Consider the following 17,900-nt stretch of genomic DNA (forward strand, 5'->3'; position numbering starts at 1 on the left):
AGACTGTGGTGTCTTTAGGATATATGGTTTTACTTACTCATATATACAACTTGAGAATAAGCTGGAAGGGCTCATAGCACTAACACCCCCCCCCCCCCGCAGAACTTGCTTCTCCATTAGTTGCGGCATAGGAGCACAGAGCAAGCAGGTCTCTATGGCTCCAGCTTCCAAGCCGTCTTCCAGCTCACACGCATCTACTCTGGCTCTTGTTCTTCTACCTAGTAGCTAGGTGAGGGAGGTAGAGGAAAGGCCCACCCTTTAGCATGAAGGGCATCATCACTCAGTTACAGCTCTCACAGCCTAGCTAATTCTTTTGGGATGTTGATGAGGACACTTATGTGGCCAGCTCAGGTCGCTGTCTTACAAAGAAACTGACTAGTTCAAACAACAGAATCTTCAGTTAAATTCTAACTGAAGAGCCAGTGTGGTGTAGTGGTTAAGAGCGGTAGTCTCGTAATCTGGGGAACCGGGTTCGCGTCTCCGCTCCTCCACAAGCAGCTGCTGGGTGACCTTGGGCCAGTCACGCTTCTTTGAAGTCTCTCAGCCCCACTCACCTCACAGAGTGTTTGTTGTGGGGGAGGAAGGGAAAGGAGAATGTTAGCCGCTTTGAGACTCCTTAAAGGGAGTAAAAGGCGGGATATCAAATCCAAACTCTTCTTCTTCTTCTTCTAACTGAAGTACAGGACCCCAAGTACAGAGTACTGGGTACAGGACCCCAAGAATTGGAAGGGGGCTTGGGGCATCATCCAGACTGACCCCTCAAACCCACAACAGTATAAAATGAGATTTTCATCTACTGAGCTACCTGGGCTTTCCCCCACCTCTTTGCCTCTCATTCCAAGAGCAGTGCAATTTGAAATCTGCCCTGATACTCGCAGAGGCTCGGCCGGTATTCTGTAGGCAGCCCAGCTAGAATCCCTTGTTAAAAAACAAATACAAATCCCAGCAACTTCAATTACATATCAATTTGATTTTCCAGTGGGCCCGTCCATAGGAAATGTTCTCAATCAAGGAACAAATTCAGATTGTAATAAAATATTATACAAATATTTACCTCAGCTCTGCCTTGACTTTAAAAAGAGGTTTGATTATTATTATCCGTGGCTCTGGCTGCCAAAGTAGTTAGCTGGCAACGCTTGTGAAAACGAGAGAAAGAGAGAGAATCACATTTTCCTCTTGCCTCTATTCCTCGCTGAACAATTTGGTTGTTTATTTTTCCCAGGCCTAGCCCAGATTCCGTCATTTCCTCCTGTCTAAAAAATCCCATATGTGCCCTGATTGTTCAGACATAAAGGTGAAGGAGGCAGAGAGAGAGAGAGAGAGAGAGAGAGAGAGAGAAATTTATCAAAATTAAATAAGATCGAGAAAGTAGGTTGGAAGCGGGTGGGGTGGAGAGGGAAAGAAGATTGGTTTGAAGCCACAAGGCCTCGCAAAGAATTTATTAGATGTGTTGGGTGGTAGGGCTTTGTGCCAGCTAAATTTCATATGGCTTTGCATCCAACGAAACCGTCTAGTTATACAGAATGAATATTTAATCGTGCATGGATCAAGATGCTTTCTCCAAGGTAATTAAAGGCAGGCTTAGCTTATGCCTTGGAATTGCAGCCATCCCCGTGACCTGCTGGGTAAAGTTACCTCCCAGACTTCTTGCAAGCATTACGTGGTCGCACCATGTGAGGATGGAAGCACATGCACAAACCCTCGGCCTCATATTTTATTTTAAACTGCAAGGAGGACTGCCAGACTCTTACCATGCCACATACAGCATCGCCCTTTTAAGCCAGTGAGGTATCATGGTTAGAGCGTTGGGCTAGATTTGCAAATTTTTTTGAGCCCTGCCTCCTGCCTGGGTTCCATAAGCTCATCTCCTACCTACCCTATAAAAAGAAGAGAGGCTTTCATGAGGACATTTTGATGGTCATGTAAGATAGCAAAAGCTTTCTGGGAAATGATTTATAATGAGTTGGGGGAAAAAATGTTGAAGATAGCTTTTGTTTAAAAAACAACAACCCAGAAGCTTTTATTTTAGGTATAATCGGTGGAGAGATACCCAAAGAAAAGAAAATAATAATTTGTGTACGCTACTACAGCTGCTTCAATGATTTATGCCAAGAGATGGAAAGAAGAAACAGTTCCAACGAAGGAGGAGTGGCAATTAAAACTGATGGAGTATGCAGAAATGGCGAAACTTACTGGAAGAATAAGAAACCAAGGATTCAGATACATTAGTAAGAAAAAAGCAGTGTTTTAAATGTGTTATATGCAATTTTACATGGCATTTTTTTCTTTCGTTATAACAATTTTATTTCTGACTTATTTATAGCGTTTTTCCTCTGTTTGTAGATCCACTCCAAGAAGAGAGACTTTTTAAAACAGAATGGGGAAAATTTATTGACAATTTGAAGATGTACTGTAAACAACTTAAAACATAAACACGCACAGAAAGAAATACCTGGTAATTAAAAGGGACTACAAAGGGGAAATTAGTAAATAGGCTTGAACTGGATATGCAGTAACAAAAAGATATAAACTAAGTAACCCCAGAAAGGAAGGGAGGGAAGTCGAGGGAAATGCAGCTTGATTATGTCAAGACTTTGCTTTTTCGTTAAAATATTTGCAAAATGAGAAAATGAAAATCATGAGGACGTTTTGAAAAAAGCAAACTAATGGGCAAATGTGGCAACTGGAATGTAATATTGGAAAATGGTGTTGTGGTTGTGGCACCACTTGCCCTTCTTCTGATAGGAAATGCTCTGCGGGTGGGAGGGACCAAAAATGGGAAGTCAGTTTTAGGGAGTGAGAAATGTCCCTATTTTCGTCTGTGAAATGTTGGAGGGTATGTCCACCCCCTTTTTGCCTCTGGCCTTGCCTACCACTGGAATGTGGTCCTTGGGCTGGAAAAAGGTTCCCTGCCCCTACTCTCTACCACCAGTGGTTCCCAAAAGGGTTGGTGGGATTGCCTAGTGGGCGGGCATCAGCTATAATTAAACTTTTCATCGGGTCAGCCTTGCTACTGCATAGGCTAGCCTTCCTTGACCTGGTGCTCTCCAGATGTTTTCTGTGTTCTACATCTCCTTTCTGTGTTCCAACACTGACTGGCAGCAGCTCTAGCTCTCCCGGGTTCCAGGCAAGGGGCATTCCTAGCCCCCACTTGGAAATGCCAGGGATGGAGTCAGGGACCTTCCGCACGCAAAGTGCAACTTTAATGAAGTTGCCCTGGCTCTCCTCCCACCCATTATTCAAAAAACGAGGCTGAGAAAAACTTTGCTGTTGTCAGCACCGAGGTCAAACAGATTATAGGGTGCTCAGCGGAAAGCTATGATCTCAAGGCAAAGTCTGTACAGTACCACGGACCCTGTTATCTCCTGGAAGGGTTCGTGTTAACTCCGGGCACATAGTATAATTAAGATATGAATTCTGATTTCTGAGCCATGCAGCCTTTTCAAGGTCAAAAAACAAGTCCAGACGCAAGCATTATCTCGGCGCTATACAGCTGATTGCTTCATCTACATATGAAATGAAACATAATTAATATTTGACATGCACAGTCAGTTGCTAAACATCCCCCCCACACACTCCCCAACTCCTCTCTATTAATCTGTTAGTTGCATCAAGCATGTTTCACCTGATAATAAACTGCAAAGTCTCAAATCTCCAGTGAGATAAAACTCTCATCAGCAAGACCAGAAGGCAAAAAAGTTTAACTGGGTGTTGGTGCCCCACCTTGCAGCAAGTTTGGGGAAACAATAATTTTCACTTAAATTGAGGGCTGAATGAGCAGCACTAGGATATGCCAAGGAAGAATGCTTGCCAAGTGGACTAGGGATCCAATGTGAGCTCACAGATGCCCCAAACTGAGAAGAAAGGCTCAATACAGTGGTACCTTGGGTCACATATGCTTCAGGTTACAGACGCTTCAGGTTACAGACTCCGCTAACCCAGAAATAGTATCTCAGGTTAAGAACTTTGCTTCAGGATGAGAACAGAAATCACGCAGCAGCAGCGTGGCGGCAGCAGGAGGCCCCATTAGCTAAAGTGGTGCTTCAGGTTAAGAACAGTTTCAGGTTAAGAACGGACCTCCGGAACGAATTAAGTTCTTAACCTGAGGTACCACTGTATTGTTTTTAAAATGGGCAATCTTGGTCTGGTTGGCCTGGCCTTGGAAATTCTAGCTCTGCATAGGACTCAGGAGCCGTAAAACCTCAGGCTCCAGGCCTCTGCCCTTTAGTTGGTCCCTACAATCACAGAGGGACACGGGTAGCGCTGTGGTCTAAACCACTGAGTCTCTTGGGCTTGCTGATCAAAAGGTTGGCAGTTCTAATCCCCATGACGGGGTGAGCTCCCGTTGCTCGGCCCCTGCTCCTGCCAACCTAGCAGTTCAAAAGCACACCAAAAAGTGCAAGTAGATAAATAGGTACTGCTGCAGCGGGAAGGTAAACGGTGTTTCCGTGCGCTGCTCTGGTTTCGGCGTTCCGTTGTGCCAGAAGCGGCTTAGTCATGCTGGCCACATGACCAGAAAAACTATCTGCGGACAAACGCCGGCTCCCTCGGCCTGTAAAGCGAGATGAGTGCCGCAACCCCAGAGTCGTCTACGACTGGACTTAACTGTCGGGGGACCTTTACCTTTACCTTTTTTTTACAATCACAGAATGATAGAATTGTAGAGATGGAAGGGTGCCACAGGGTCATCCAGTCCAACCCCCTGCAATGCAGGAATCACAGCTAAACAAGTCCAACTTGCAGGAGTGTAACTAATGGAAAAGTCACCGTAAGGAGATCTTCATTAGAGGTTTTGCCCGGCAAGTATGCCTGAGAGAAAGCAAGGAAGAGAAATATATCCAAGCTCCAGAACACATTTGGTTTTCTTAAAACATTTTCCTGGCTGTGTAACACTCACACCATGTTGGAGCTGAAAATACAAAACTTCCTTGTGTCAGATATTGTGCAGGAATGTGCAGTATAAAAATTAGTTAATGGATGGATGATAAAAGAAATGACATTTCCACAATAGGAGGTGATCATGCAAATAAAGCTGGAGAAGATGTCAGTGAGATGAGAACAAGGGACAAGGAAGGAAAAGGGGAAACTGAGTAATTATTGTTGTTGCCTATTACAATTAATTCTCGCCTGCCTTCCAAGATATGAAACCTTCCAATGTGGCTTGCAATTAACCTAAAGTACTATAAAAACAAACAAACCCACAACAAACTGAAACAGTGTGCGCTAGGTCCTGAGAGACCAGGGTTCAAATCCCCACTCAGTCATGAAGCTCACTGGCTGACCTTGGGCCAGTCACTGCCGCTCAGCCTCACCTACCTCACAAGGCTGTTGTGAGGATTAAATGAGGAGAGGTGAACCACGTATACCAGCTTGGGCTCCTTGGAGGAAAAGGTGGAATAGACACACAATGAAATAAATAAACAATAAATATCAGCACATTGCCAGGATCCTTGCAAAGACATGCCAACTTTTGTGCTTGGCCAAATCACAGACTCTCCCTTGGTGAACTCTGATCTGGAGGCATCAATGCCCTCATTTGCTCCTCGCCTTCAAGGAAGCAGGGCCAAAAGAAACCACTGTGAGAACTATCCACAAACACACATTTGAAAAACCACACTGACATCTTCTGGTGCAGAAGTGTATGAACTGCATGAAGGGAGCTAAAGAGGCAGGATGTGTAAAGCCCTAGATGGCCTTGGCCCAGTTTACCTGAAGGAGTGTCTCCACCCCCATCGTTCAGACTGGACACTGAGGTCCAGCGCCGAGGGCCTTCTGGCAGTTCCTGGTGTTTTTAATATTCTGTTGGGAACCACCCAGAGTGGCTGGGGAAGCCCAGCCAGATGGGTGGCATATAAATTATAGATTATTATTAATTATTATTGTATATCATCATCATCATCATCAACATCACAGAGGGGACACCAGGTGTGGATGGATCTGTTAATTCTATTCCCCGTTTTCCAATTTTAAATTCAGTTTGGCACATCCTGTTCGCTTTCCTCCTCCCCAGAATGTCCTCATGAAAGCCTCTCTTCTCCTCACCTGCTGGCACAGACAACATTCAGGGTCCTCCAGGGCAAAGGGGAAGAGTGTGGAATTGGGGTGAGATCCAGCTGCTAGCTATGGGATTGCTGGGCGGGTGGGGAGGCAAGCAAGGGGGTCTCTTCAACAGGGTCTGGGGTAGCTCTGCAGAATCCATCTACCTCCCCTTCACATGATGTCCCACCAGAGCCATGGTTGAGGTTGACTGATTAATCTGGGGCCAGTGTGCACTGGAAGATGTTCTCCAAGGCTTCAGGGTTTGCTTGTCCTTTCAATGGACTGGTTCCCTCCTGAAGGATATCTGATGGCAACCAGCTTGGGTGACTTAGAAGAATTGTACAGATTCACCGATGACAAGGTTGCCAGTGACTACTAAGCTGTGGTGGTGGTGGTGGAGGCAGCTGAAATTGCAAGTGGGGAGAGTGCTACCGCTGGTATATGTAAGAACATAAGGCGAGCCTGCTGGATCAAGCCCAAGGCCCATCTAGTCCAGCATCCTGTTCTCACAGTGGCTAACCAGAGGCCTGTGGGAAACTTGCAAGCAGGATTCAAGCACAAGAACAATCTTCCTCTCTCTGGTTTCCAACAACTGTATTTGGAAGTATTGCAACCTCTGACTGTGGAGGCAGAGCACAACCATCATGTCTAGTAGCCATTGATAGTCCTCTCCTCCATGGATTCGTCTAATCCTCTTGTAAAGCCATCCAGGTTGGTGGTGGTCATCACTGCCTCATGAGGAAGTGAGTTCCATAGTTAATAATGTTAATAATAATTTTCTTGTACCCCGCCAATCAGATTGGATTGCCCTAGCCACTCTGTGGGGGGGGGGGGCTTCCCACAGACTATAAAGGAACTCAGCAAAACATCAAACATTGAAAGCTTCCCCAAACTAAGCATTGCTTGCAATGGAAGTGCAGTTGTTTGGAATTGCTAATAATAATAATAAATTTTATTTATACCCTGCCCTTCCCAGTTCAAAAACCGGGCTCAGGGCGGCTAACAACACTTTAAAACACTTAATTATAAAAGCAGCATAAAATACAGTATAAAAACATGAAGAACAATAAAATTCAAAAATCAGTTAGATAATCCCCAGGGCTAGCTGGCTGAATTGGTCCTACTTGGGCCAGCGAGGCGGCCAGGGGAGAATTAGCTGTGGGGTCTCAGAGCGGATGATCTTCATAAAAGGGGAGGGGGAGGGAAGAGAAGGGAAATAAAATATCAGGCTGAATTCAAATTAAAGGCCAGGCAGAATAGCTCTGTTTTACAGGCCAGACAGAAGGAGGTTAAATCCTGAAGGGCCCTAGTCTCATGAGACAGAGCTTTCCACCAGGTCGGAGCCATCACTGAAAAGGCCCTGGCCCTGGTGGAGGATAGTCTGACTTCCTTAGGGCCCGGGACCTCTAAACTATGGTTATTCATGGATCTTAAGGTCCTCTGGGCGGGGCATACCAGGAGAGGCAGTCCCATAGATAGGGAGGGTGATGCCACCATAATGTCCTGCTGGTTGGCCATGGTGAAAATAAAGTACTGGACTAGATGGGCCCCCTTTGGTCTGATCCAGAAGCCAGTGTCTTCTGATGCCCTTGTCCTCTCTGATCCAGTTGAGGAGTTGCTGTAAACTGGACATATCCTGCCTGGCAAGGGGCTTTAGGCAAAAAGTACTTCTGGATGTGGGTTTAGGAGTCCCCAATGTTGCTGCCCCAGATTCCTCCTTCTTCTCTCTGACCCTTCATGCCAGGAGATGAAGCCAACGCTCTTGCCTACACTCAGGCTATTTGGCAGGCCGGATAAGTAGATTATTTAATCAAAGCAACGAGGCATCGTTTATTTTCACATCACAATGAGCAAAATGACTTTTTTATTCCCATTTTCCGTATCAACACAGCAGACTCGGGCAATAAAAGCTAAGCTCTAATTAACAGCTGGTGTGTCGGTTGCTGGCAGGCGTTGCAAGCAACTCGGCAACAAAGCAAACACATTTGCTATAAACGGCTCGGATTGCGGGGAGACCGAGGTGGCGGAGGAAACCCCAAGCACAGCCAAGCGGCCACCCTGCGTCCTTTTGGAACTGCTGCAGGAGAGGGAAGGTGGGGGTGGCTGAGCCATTTTGAGCATGGGAAGATGGGAAGAGCAGTAAGGTAAAGGGACCCCTGACCATTAGGTCCAGTCGTGGCCGACTCTGGGGTTGCGGCGCTCATCTCACTTTACTGGCCGAGGGAGCCGGCGTACAGCTTCCAGGTCATGTGGCCAGCATGACTAAGCTGCTTCTGGCAAACCAGAGCAGTGCACAGAAACGGCATTTACCTTCCCGTCAGAGCGGTACCTATTTATCTACTTGCACTTTGACGTGCTTTCAAACTGCTAGGTTGGCAGGAGCAGGGACCGAGCAACGGGAGCTCACCCCGTCGCAGGGATTCGAACTGCCGACCTTCTGATCAGCAAGTCCTAGGCTCTGTGGTTTAACCCACAGCGCCACTCCCATAGTCTCCATCAAATAAGAGCAATGGTTCAGAAGAGTCTCTGTGAATGCACTGAGCCAGAAGCACATCGGTGGATGGCAGGCTAGGGGGTGAAATGTGGGCTACCAAAATTGTGTTGGGGTGTACAGGGATGGCCACCACAGAGGAGAGCCAATGGCCTGTGCAAGGGGGAGTTAGTAGTGGGCAACGGCCATAGCTCAGTGGAAAAGCATCTGCCTTGCAAGCAGAAGAGCCCAGGTTCAGTTCCTGGTATTTCCAGGTAGGGTTGGGAGGGAACCCAATCTGAAATGCTGGAGAGCTGCTGCCAGTCAGTGTAGACAATACTGAGCTAGATGGACCAGGTAATTTCTGGTCCCCCTGGCAGGCAGAAAGGCAAGGCAAAGGACAGCTTTAGGGAAGAAGGTTGAGGTTCAAGACCATGGGTAGCACTCCTGCAGCTGTAGACCAAGTGTCCAAGTTGCTTGGAGAAATGGGCTGAGATTTATATGTTGTTTTAAATTATTTTTAATATTATTTTTAATGCTGTGACCTGCCCTGGGACCTTAGAGTGAAGGGTGGGAAATCAACCAACCAACCAATAAATGTAAGGCTAGGTGGGTGGCATGGAGACTGCATCCCTGAGTGCTGCCTCCTGACCAGTGAAAGGGCCAGTGCCTTCTTCTGAAGTCAGCTGCTGGAAATTGTGGAAGGGGAGAAGGCTCTTCTGCTCTGATTTTGCTTGAGGGTTTCTCATGAGCACCTGGTTTTATAGCCCTCCGATACAACTCAGTCAATTAATTTCTCAAGACTCTGCTGAGACAACTTGGATGTTTGGCTTCTGCTGCAGGAGTGCTATCCATGGTCCTGGATGCTGGTCTAGATGGGCCATTAGCTGGATCCAGCAGGCTGTTCTTGTGTTCAGTGTAGCAGGGTTGTCAGGTGTGGGGACCCCTCCTCAGAGCTCTTTTGAAGAGTCCGTGGACCATCCATCAGAGTCTGGTAGCAGAGGTGTCTCCTTGGGGCTCAGGGGACACAAGGCAGACTCGTAGGGCTCACAGACCCACACAGAACGATACGGGGTCTGGAAACCAAGCCTTATGAGGAACAACTGAGGGAGTTGGGCATGTTGAGCCTGCAGCAGAGCAGAGTTGAGAGGAGATATGGAAGCCATCTTCAGATATCTGAAGGGCTATCATCTGGAGATGGAGCAAGCTTGTGTTTTGCTGCTCCCGTGGGGAGGACTTGACCAAGTGACAAAGAAGGAGATTCCAACTAAACAAGAGGAATAACCAGGCACAGGACCTTATCAGTAGTGGCGTCCACCCTGTGGAAATATAACATTTAGGAAACATCTGAAGGCAGCCATGTATAGGGAAGCTCTTTAAGGTTTAATGTTTTACAATGTTTTTATATATGCTGGAAGTTGCCCAGAATGGCTGGGGCAACCCAGTCAGATGGGAAGGGTACTAATTAATTAATTAATAAAATATTATTATTATTACAATATAATGAATTGGAGGTTCCCATATTACCTAGACAATGTATGTTTTCGCTTCTGTAAGAAAGGTGTTAATGGATTTTAAATGGCATCTTAAACAATAACAAAATAATATTTATAATTTATTGAACTTTGTATAGAAAGGGACTATCTATGACAAAATGTTATTGGATACTTCTTTGCAACATATGTTTATGCAATGTCCAACGCTTATGAAGCTTTGGGGGAAAGTACTAGATTGTATAAATATTACTTTGGGGGAAAGCTAATATTGTCAGAGGATAATATTATTTTAAATTATCTACCTACAACATGGCATTTGACAACTGGTAAGCATAAATGTATTATTTGCGTCCTCACTACAGCTAAAAGACTGATATTGATCCACTGGAAAGATAAATATATGGCCCCCTTTAGTCAATGGATAGAGAACATGGCAACTCTTGCAATTTATGAATGGATAGCTTATAGACTGCGTATGGACAAATATATTTGGAAAACATTTATAAAAGGCACCGTAAGCTATAAATAATTGCATATGTATTAGAACAATAATTTCATATATATACCATTGTATTAGATACTTATAGAATTACAGTTGTTTGTTTGTTTCCAATGCACTATTTGTTCCTTTTGATTTGTTTCCCACTTTATTTTGTTTAACTGAAATATTTTCAATAAAATATTAACAATAAAAAAGGAATAACTTTCTGGCAGTAAGAGCAGTAGAACAGACTTTCTCCACTGGAGGTCTTGAAACAGTGGTTGGATAGCCATCTGTCTGGGATTCTTTAGCACTGCAGGGGGTTGGACCAGTTGACCCTTTGGTTTAACAATTCTATAATTCCATAATTCTATGAGCTGCAGGTTCCAGAGGACCCCACTTCCAAGGAGTCCTGGTCTGGAGCCATGACAAATTACCTGCAATAATTTAACCAGGAGTGAATTTGCCCCCCAAAAAAAACACCGGTGCAGAAAGAGCCTTGGAAGACAGGCGAGGAAGGCAAAGAAGGCTTTTAACAGGAAATATGGTGTTCCAATCTCTGTGACTTGCTACCACTTCCTCACTTGCGAGAACCTAATAAATTCCAAGGCAGCCAACGAACACACCTCTGGCAGGGCAAACATGAAGGACAAAGTGGAGGAGAGTTACTCTGTTATTGGAAAGTGTTTGATTTCAGGCCTTGTCCAATCCTCCCTACCGCCTCCCCGAAACATGCAATCTTTGTTTTCAAAGCACTTAGCTGCTGTCTGCATGAACAAGAGAACAAAACGGAGGTGTTAGCAGAGTCAATATTTTCACAGGCAGGGACAAAGGTCCAGGGAGCTCTGGTGAATGTAAAGCCTCTTCAAGCATTAGTTTACAGTGCTTAGGCCAAGTTTAGAGTTGTTGTTTTCTGGGAAATGACACCCAGCTTTTTGGGTGCACCCAGGCATAAAAGCAAGGGGGGGGGGCTCCATTAATTTATATCCTGCCCTTCCTCCCGAAGGAGCAAAGGCAGCATGTTGCTTGACTCCCAACTGCAATCAGCTACTCCAGCAGCATGACCAATGGTCCATGGTAATGGGAGCTGCCCATTGAAAGAGGACCATGATGATGACTTCCAGCAATGGCCTTAGTGAAGACACCCTCATCACTTAAGGAGATGACGCTTGGTTTGAGCCCTTCACCCACCAATAAAAGCAAAATTGATTGGAAAGCTCCACTCTCACCATGATGTTCTTGGGAAGCCTTTCCTGGCTAAGCAAGTTATAAAGGGGGAGGGGTGAATACCAGGTTGTGTGTAATGTATAAATTGAGGGAGGGGGGAATAGATACAGTCCATGATTTCCAGAAGGGTTTGTCCATTGTAGCAACAACAACAACAAAGTCTTGTGCCATCTTGAGGACTAAAGGCCTCAGTATACAAGAGAAAGTTCTGGGGATTTGAGGAATCCACTTTGGAATAGATGCTCATCATACTGTAAATACGGCTTTTAAAAAATTGAAGGACACAGGCCTCAAACACAGAAAGCAAAAAGAAAAGATAGTCTTGGTACATAAGCAGAGTGTCCTTCCTATTCCACTATAAAAAAATAATTAATAATAATAATAATTGTACTCCACCCACCCGGTTGCTCCAGCCACTCTGGGCAGCTTCCAACATATATAAAAGCATAATAAAACATCAAACATTAAAAACTTCCCTATACAGGGCTGCCTTTATGTGTCTTTTAAAGGTTGTAGTTACTTATCTCCTTGACATCTGACAGGAGGGTGTTCCACAGGGTGGGCACCGCTACCGAGAAGGCCCTCTGTCTGGTTCCCTGTAGCTTCATTTATCGCAGTGAGGGAGCCACCAGAAGGCCCTTAATGCTAGATCTCAGTGTCTGGGCTGAATGATGGGGGTGGAGAAGCTATGTCAGGTATACAGGGCCGAGGCCATTTAGGGCTTTAACAGCCAGCACCAGCACTTTGAATTGTGCTCAGAAATGTACCGCATGCAGAAACTTCCAGTTTCAGTCCCCTGAAGAATCATTGCTGGTGGCTGCCAAACTTCCTCCTCAGGGACCACACAAATATTAATTATGTCCTCTCCCCCCCCCCCCCCGGCAGGCAGGGGAATCCCCTACGAGGCAGTTAGAAAAAGCATCCCAACATGCAAAAATACATGAGATCCATCAGATCAGCAGCATCAAAAAAACATAACATCCTGAAGGAATCTGCCCACCAGGAGAACTAAGTGACTCTGCAAGGCACCAGGTAAGTCGCACTGTCTGCCTGATCCATAAACCAGACCGTCGTCTCCTTCTGCCCCAGCCCCACCTGGCTCTTGTCTCCAGCCCTCCGTTTATGTAAATAGCAACTCCGCCATGTTGGCAGAGCCAGTGTTGACATTGTGTTATAAACAGCCATGTCAACAAGATAAAGTTAATTACTTATATTATTTGGGATCCCGTTTGCTTTGGAGGTTGAAATGATTAATAAGCAGAGATTGCCTCGCCTTCAATGGCGTGCTGGGGTTTTAAAAGCAGAAGCTTTTTAACTGCCTGGGGTGTGGGTGTGTACAGAATATTATGCAAAAAAAATTCAATGCAGCAAAGTGGGGGGGGGGAGCAGTCCATGCACTTGTAGCTTTAAGGGGTTTAAGGCAGGGTGGTCCTCTCTGCAGCCCCCATATGGAAGACACCCAGAGCAATGACTTCTGTGGAGGAAAAGCATCATGTCTGAATCCGTAGTCTGGGTATCTCTTGAAGAAAGATCACACCACCACCTTGAAACAGCTTGTTGGCTTTGACCACATGGACAAAACAATGAATAGTACCTCCTACACAGCTGCTTTCGGCCATTTATGCTCTCAACTATTAATAAAAAGATCCCCCCTGCTTTTCCATTGGTTACAAGAATACCCAAGGAGTTCCCAAACGCTGCAGCCTGCCCAGGTGCCCACTTTCCAATGGGGGCGGGGAGGGAAACATCATGCAGTAGCTCAGATCAGGATGAGGAAGTGCCAGCAGGCAGGGAGGCTGCAGCATGTTAGAGCAATGTAATCAAAGGGAATGTGATGAGCCCATGGGGGTTTGACAAAGGATTTTTGCTGCTGCTTCTAGTATTATTTGGTCAGGCACTGAACCCAAACCCTGATCTGGCCCTTCTGTCACTAGATGCCTTCTCTTACACGTAAGAACCCACCTGACAGACTGCTTATGACTTAGAGACTGTCTCCCATTGAAAAGGCCCATCTGGCTCTTCTGGGCATCTAATGCAACTCAGGATTGTTAGAGATCAGGCTGAATCACCATCATTTCCACAAGGTTTGGTTCCCATATATCAGCTACTGCAAAAAAAGGTGGTATCAGCAAAATTATTAAAAAGACATTAAGGTTCCTGAGAATCAGACAGAAAAACTGGTAGCCTCTTTTGCAAAGGAAGCAAATTATGGAAAAGTGCAGATATCCACCCAGCTCCCCTCTAGCCAAGGGAGGTCAGGACATGCAACCGCTTAGCATCACCCCTGCAGTACACTACATGCAGAAAACACACACACAGGTGTTGGCTTTCATTTTCCCCACCCTCCAGTGTCAGCAGAGACAATAACAAACATCTATTCCCATAACCAATGCGCAGCATTCTTAGCAGAGTAAATTGTGTGTCTTAAGAGAAATCTTTGTTGGGTAAACACTTTTGCTGCTGCTTTTTGCAAGGATGAACAAGACAGGCAAAGGAACAGGCACCCAGGCTGCTGTGTGATGCAACCAATAGGAGCAGAGGCTGCACTCTGGCCTTTTCAGGTAGGAAGCTGAGAGAACGGCTCTTACTTTGTTTGCTGTTTTCTAATTGAGTGGAAGGCACCTTGGCCGGCATTCCTCAAAAAGAAAGAAGAGGAAGACAGGACATGTTGAGAGTGGGAGCAGGAGAGTTGCTAAGTACAGTGGTACCTCGGGTTACATACACTTCAGGTTACAGCCTCCGCTAACCCAGAAATAGTACCTCACGTTAAGAACTTTGCTTCAGGATAAGAACAAAAATCGTGCTCCTGCAGCAGCAGGAGGCCCCATTAGCTAAAGTGGTGCTTCAGGTTAAGTACAGTTTCAGGTTAAGAATGGACCTCCAGAACGAATTAAGTACTTAACCCGAGGTACCACTGTACTGACAAGGGCACAGGGAAGTCCAAGACAAATGAGAAGAGCCTGCTGGATCAGGCCAATGACCCATCCAGTCGAGCAGCCTGTTCTCAGAGACCACCCAGATGCCTGTGGGAAACCTTCAAGGAGGACTCGCACAAGAGCCCTCTCCCTTCCTGTGGTTCCTAGCAGCTGATATTCAGAAGCATTGCTGCCTCCAGCTCTGGAGGCAGAGCATAGCCAATGTTGCTAGTAGCCAGCAATAGAACCCCTCCTCCATAAATTTGCCCGATCCTCTTTTAAAGCCATCCAAGTTGGTGGTCATCTGTGCCTCCTGTGGGAGTGAGTTCCACGGTTTTATGTCTTACATGAAGCACTTTCTTTTATTTGGCCTGAATCTTCCAGCATTCAAGCTTCACTGGATGTCTGCAAGCAGTGCTTTTTCACTGGCGGGGGACGGACGGGACGCAGGAGTACTCATACCCCTAAACATTTTGTGAATCTAAGGTTGGCCTCATTGAGGGGCAGTATTTCAATGAGTAGGAAAATGAGAGTACCTCTAAACATTTTTAAAGAAAAAAAGCAGTCTGTAAGTTCTAGTTTTAGGAGGTAGAAACACCCTTCTCAATCCATTTTCTCCATGCCATGCCTTATTTTATAAACTTCTATCATGTTGCCTCTTACTCACCTTTTCGCTAAACTAACAAGCCCAAAACACTGCAACTTTTCTTCAAAAGGGACTTGATCCCTCCCCTTAATCATCTTGTTTGCCCTTTTCTGAAACTCCGCAATATCCTTTTTTCAGGTGAAGAAACAGACACCAATCTGCATATGCCAATTCAGCCTTTGCCAACTGGCACCCTCCAGATGTTTTGTCTTAAATTATTTTATTTTCCAAAAACCAAAAAATACAGATGTTTTGGTGTACACTTCCCATCAGCCCAAGCCAGCTTATTTGGGCTAATGGGAGGTTTAGTCCAAAACATCTGGAGGGCACCAGGTTGGTGTAGCCTGTGTTAAGAGTAACACAGTTAAGAGTTAAGAGAGCCTTCAGATGCCGAGATCTGAAAGCACCTTGCCTAAAAATACATGCGACATACACCACCCAAAGCAGGAAACCAACCCAGCTTTATTCAATTCATTTTTAGGTGGATGCTGTCCTCTAGTGGAATCTACTAGGCAAGCTTATATGGCCTCTTCTGCTCAATTCATTAGGTAGCATCTCCAACCTACTTTAGGATATTATTATTCAGAAGGAGGCAGAGGAACCTAAACTAGGCATGAAGTGAAATATGTTTTTGCAATTTTTTAAAAAATGCAAATAGGACCAGCAAGGGTTGAGGTTAGAGGAAGCAGGAAAGGAAAATCTCATCATTTCTTCCTCTGCCTTGGTCATGGGGTAAATCCCAAGAGCGGCTCTTGCTGGATCAAACAAAAGCCCAGCATCCTGATGCCCCTGGGAAGCCCAAAAGCTGGACCTGAGCACAACAGCACTCTCTTGCATATATTCAGCTTACTGCCTCCAACACCATAGGAAGAATAACTGCAAACAACACTGATATGCTCCATGAATTTAATGCCCTTTTAAAGCCATCAGAGTTAGTGACTAGCACCGTATTTTATGGCAGCAAATTTGTTTTACGTAAGGGGTAGGAATGCCCGGTTAGTGCTGACTTATGACAGGGCCTTTTCAGTGGTGGCTTCCGAGTTGTGGAATACCCTCCCCAGTGAGGTGCACCTGTCTCCATAATTATTCACTTTCAGGAGTTTGGAAGCATTCCTGTTCACCCAGGATTTGGGTGGCTGAGGAAGACTGCTCCTGGCAAACCCAAGATCACTGAGTGGAAGAATGTTCTTAACAGTAACTGCTTTTAGAATGTCATAACTGTTTTTATTTTCCTTTTCAAACTGTGTATCTGTTTGCTACTGTAGGCTCCTTTCCAGAGGAAGGGTGGTATCAGGGAACTGCCATCGGAGCCAGGGGGAGAGGGAGGGCTCCAGAGGGATTCTGGAGAGCGTCCCGGGAGGGAGAGAAGCAGCACATCTTCTGGGGAAGGAAATCAGCGTAGCACCAGTGGAGAAGGGGGGCAGATGGGGGAATCGGCGAGGTGGTTCCATGACTCCTCGCCGGGGACCAGCGGGGAGAGCACGGGTCCTCCACTGCCCACACCCTCCCTGCGCATAAGGCTTCCGCGCAGGGAGAGTAGGCGGAGACTCAGTGTCAAAGAACTTCTTTGCTGGAAGAAGTTCAAGAAACGCCCACTGACGGATTCTGCCAGCGATTGAAACAGCCACGGGCAAGTGGCTGTCCGGACAGAAAGGGTTCACTCAGGCAACCCAGCCAGGTGTGGCGCCGATTTACGCACGAGCAACCCCTAGAACCATTACAGATGGGATATGAATTCAATGAGTAAATACATCAGTTGCATCTTATGCACAATTGAAAACCAAACGGCTAAAATTGTGTAAATTAAATGCATGCAAGGCAGAGAGCTTAAAAGCTTTTTGTGCTGGGTTTTCCCTATGTGGAAAGCGCTTTTAAGCTGTCTGTCTTGCTTACCAGGCAAGTCCTGCTCAGCACACGGGCTCTAGGGTGCTCTCACAAGATCTTGCAGGAACTTGGGTGGCCTCAAGAGCATCCCAGAGGCCACGCACTGAGCAGGACTTACCCAGGAAGCAAGGTAGTGTTTTAACAGCCCTCTGCTTTACTTGGGGAGGCAAGTACCACTCGGTGCACTAGCCCCAGGAGCATGCTGGCACGGTGGGAGTTACACACCATACCTGGAACAGAACTCCAGCACAAGATCAAATTGTAATGCAATACATGATGTGTGTCTGTCCCCAATCTCCCAAAATTCAGCTTCGCTGGATGAGCCCATTGGGAGTCCAAGCATTATGAAAAAGGGAGATCAAAATCTCTATCTGCTCCACACCACCAGTAGTTTTTATACACCTCTAGCATGTACTCGCCTTTTTAAACTAAAACGCCCCAAGTATTTTAATTATTCCTCATCAGGGAATGTTCATTCCCTTGAATGTATTGGTTGTCCTTTTCTGAACCTTTTCCATTCCAGCTCTACAAGTTCCTCCGGCAGCTGGGGCCAATCCTGGATATGTTAGAGGGAGAACAAAGTCATGCCACATCAAATGCCCCTTTGTTTTATCAACACAAACTTCACCCCAGATGATGGGCTGTGGCCATTTCCGTCTCGATGACGTCAATGGGAGGGGAGAAAGCTTTTTTAAAAGTACTGCCAGATATGTTAGAAGTAGACAAGGAAGAAAACAGAATG

Source organism: Podarcis pityusensis (genome assembly GCF_964106645.2).
Source record: "Podarcis pityusensis genome assembly, chromosome: 14".
Lineage (NCBI taxonomy): Eukaryota > Metazoa > Chordata > Lepidosauria > Squamata > Lacertidae > Podarcis > Podarcis pityusensis.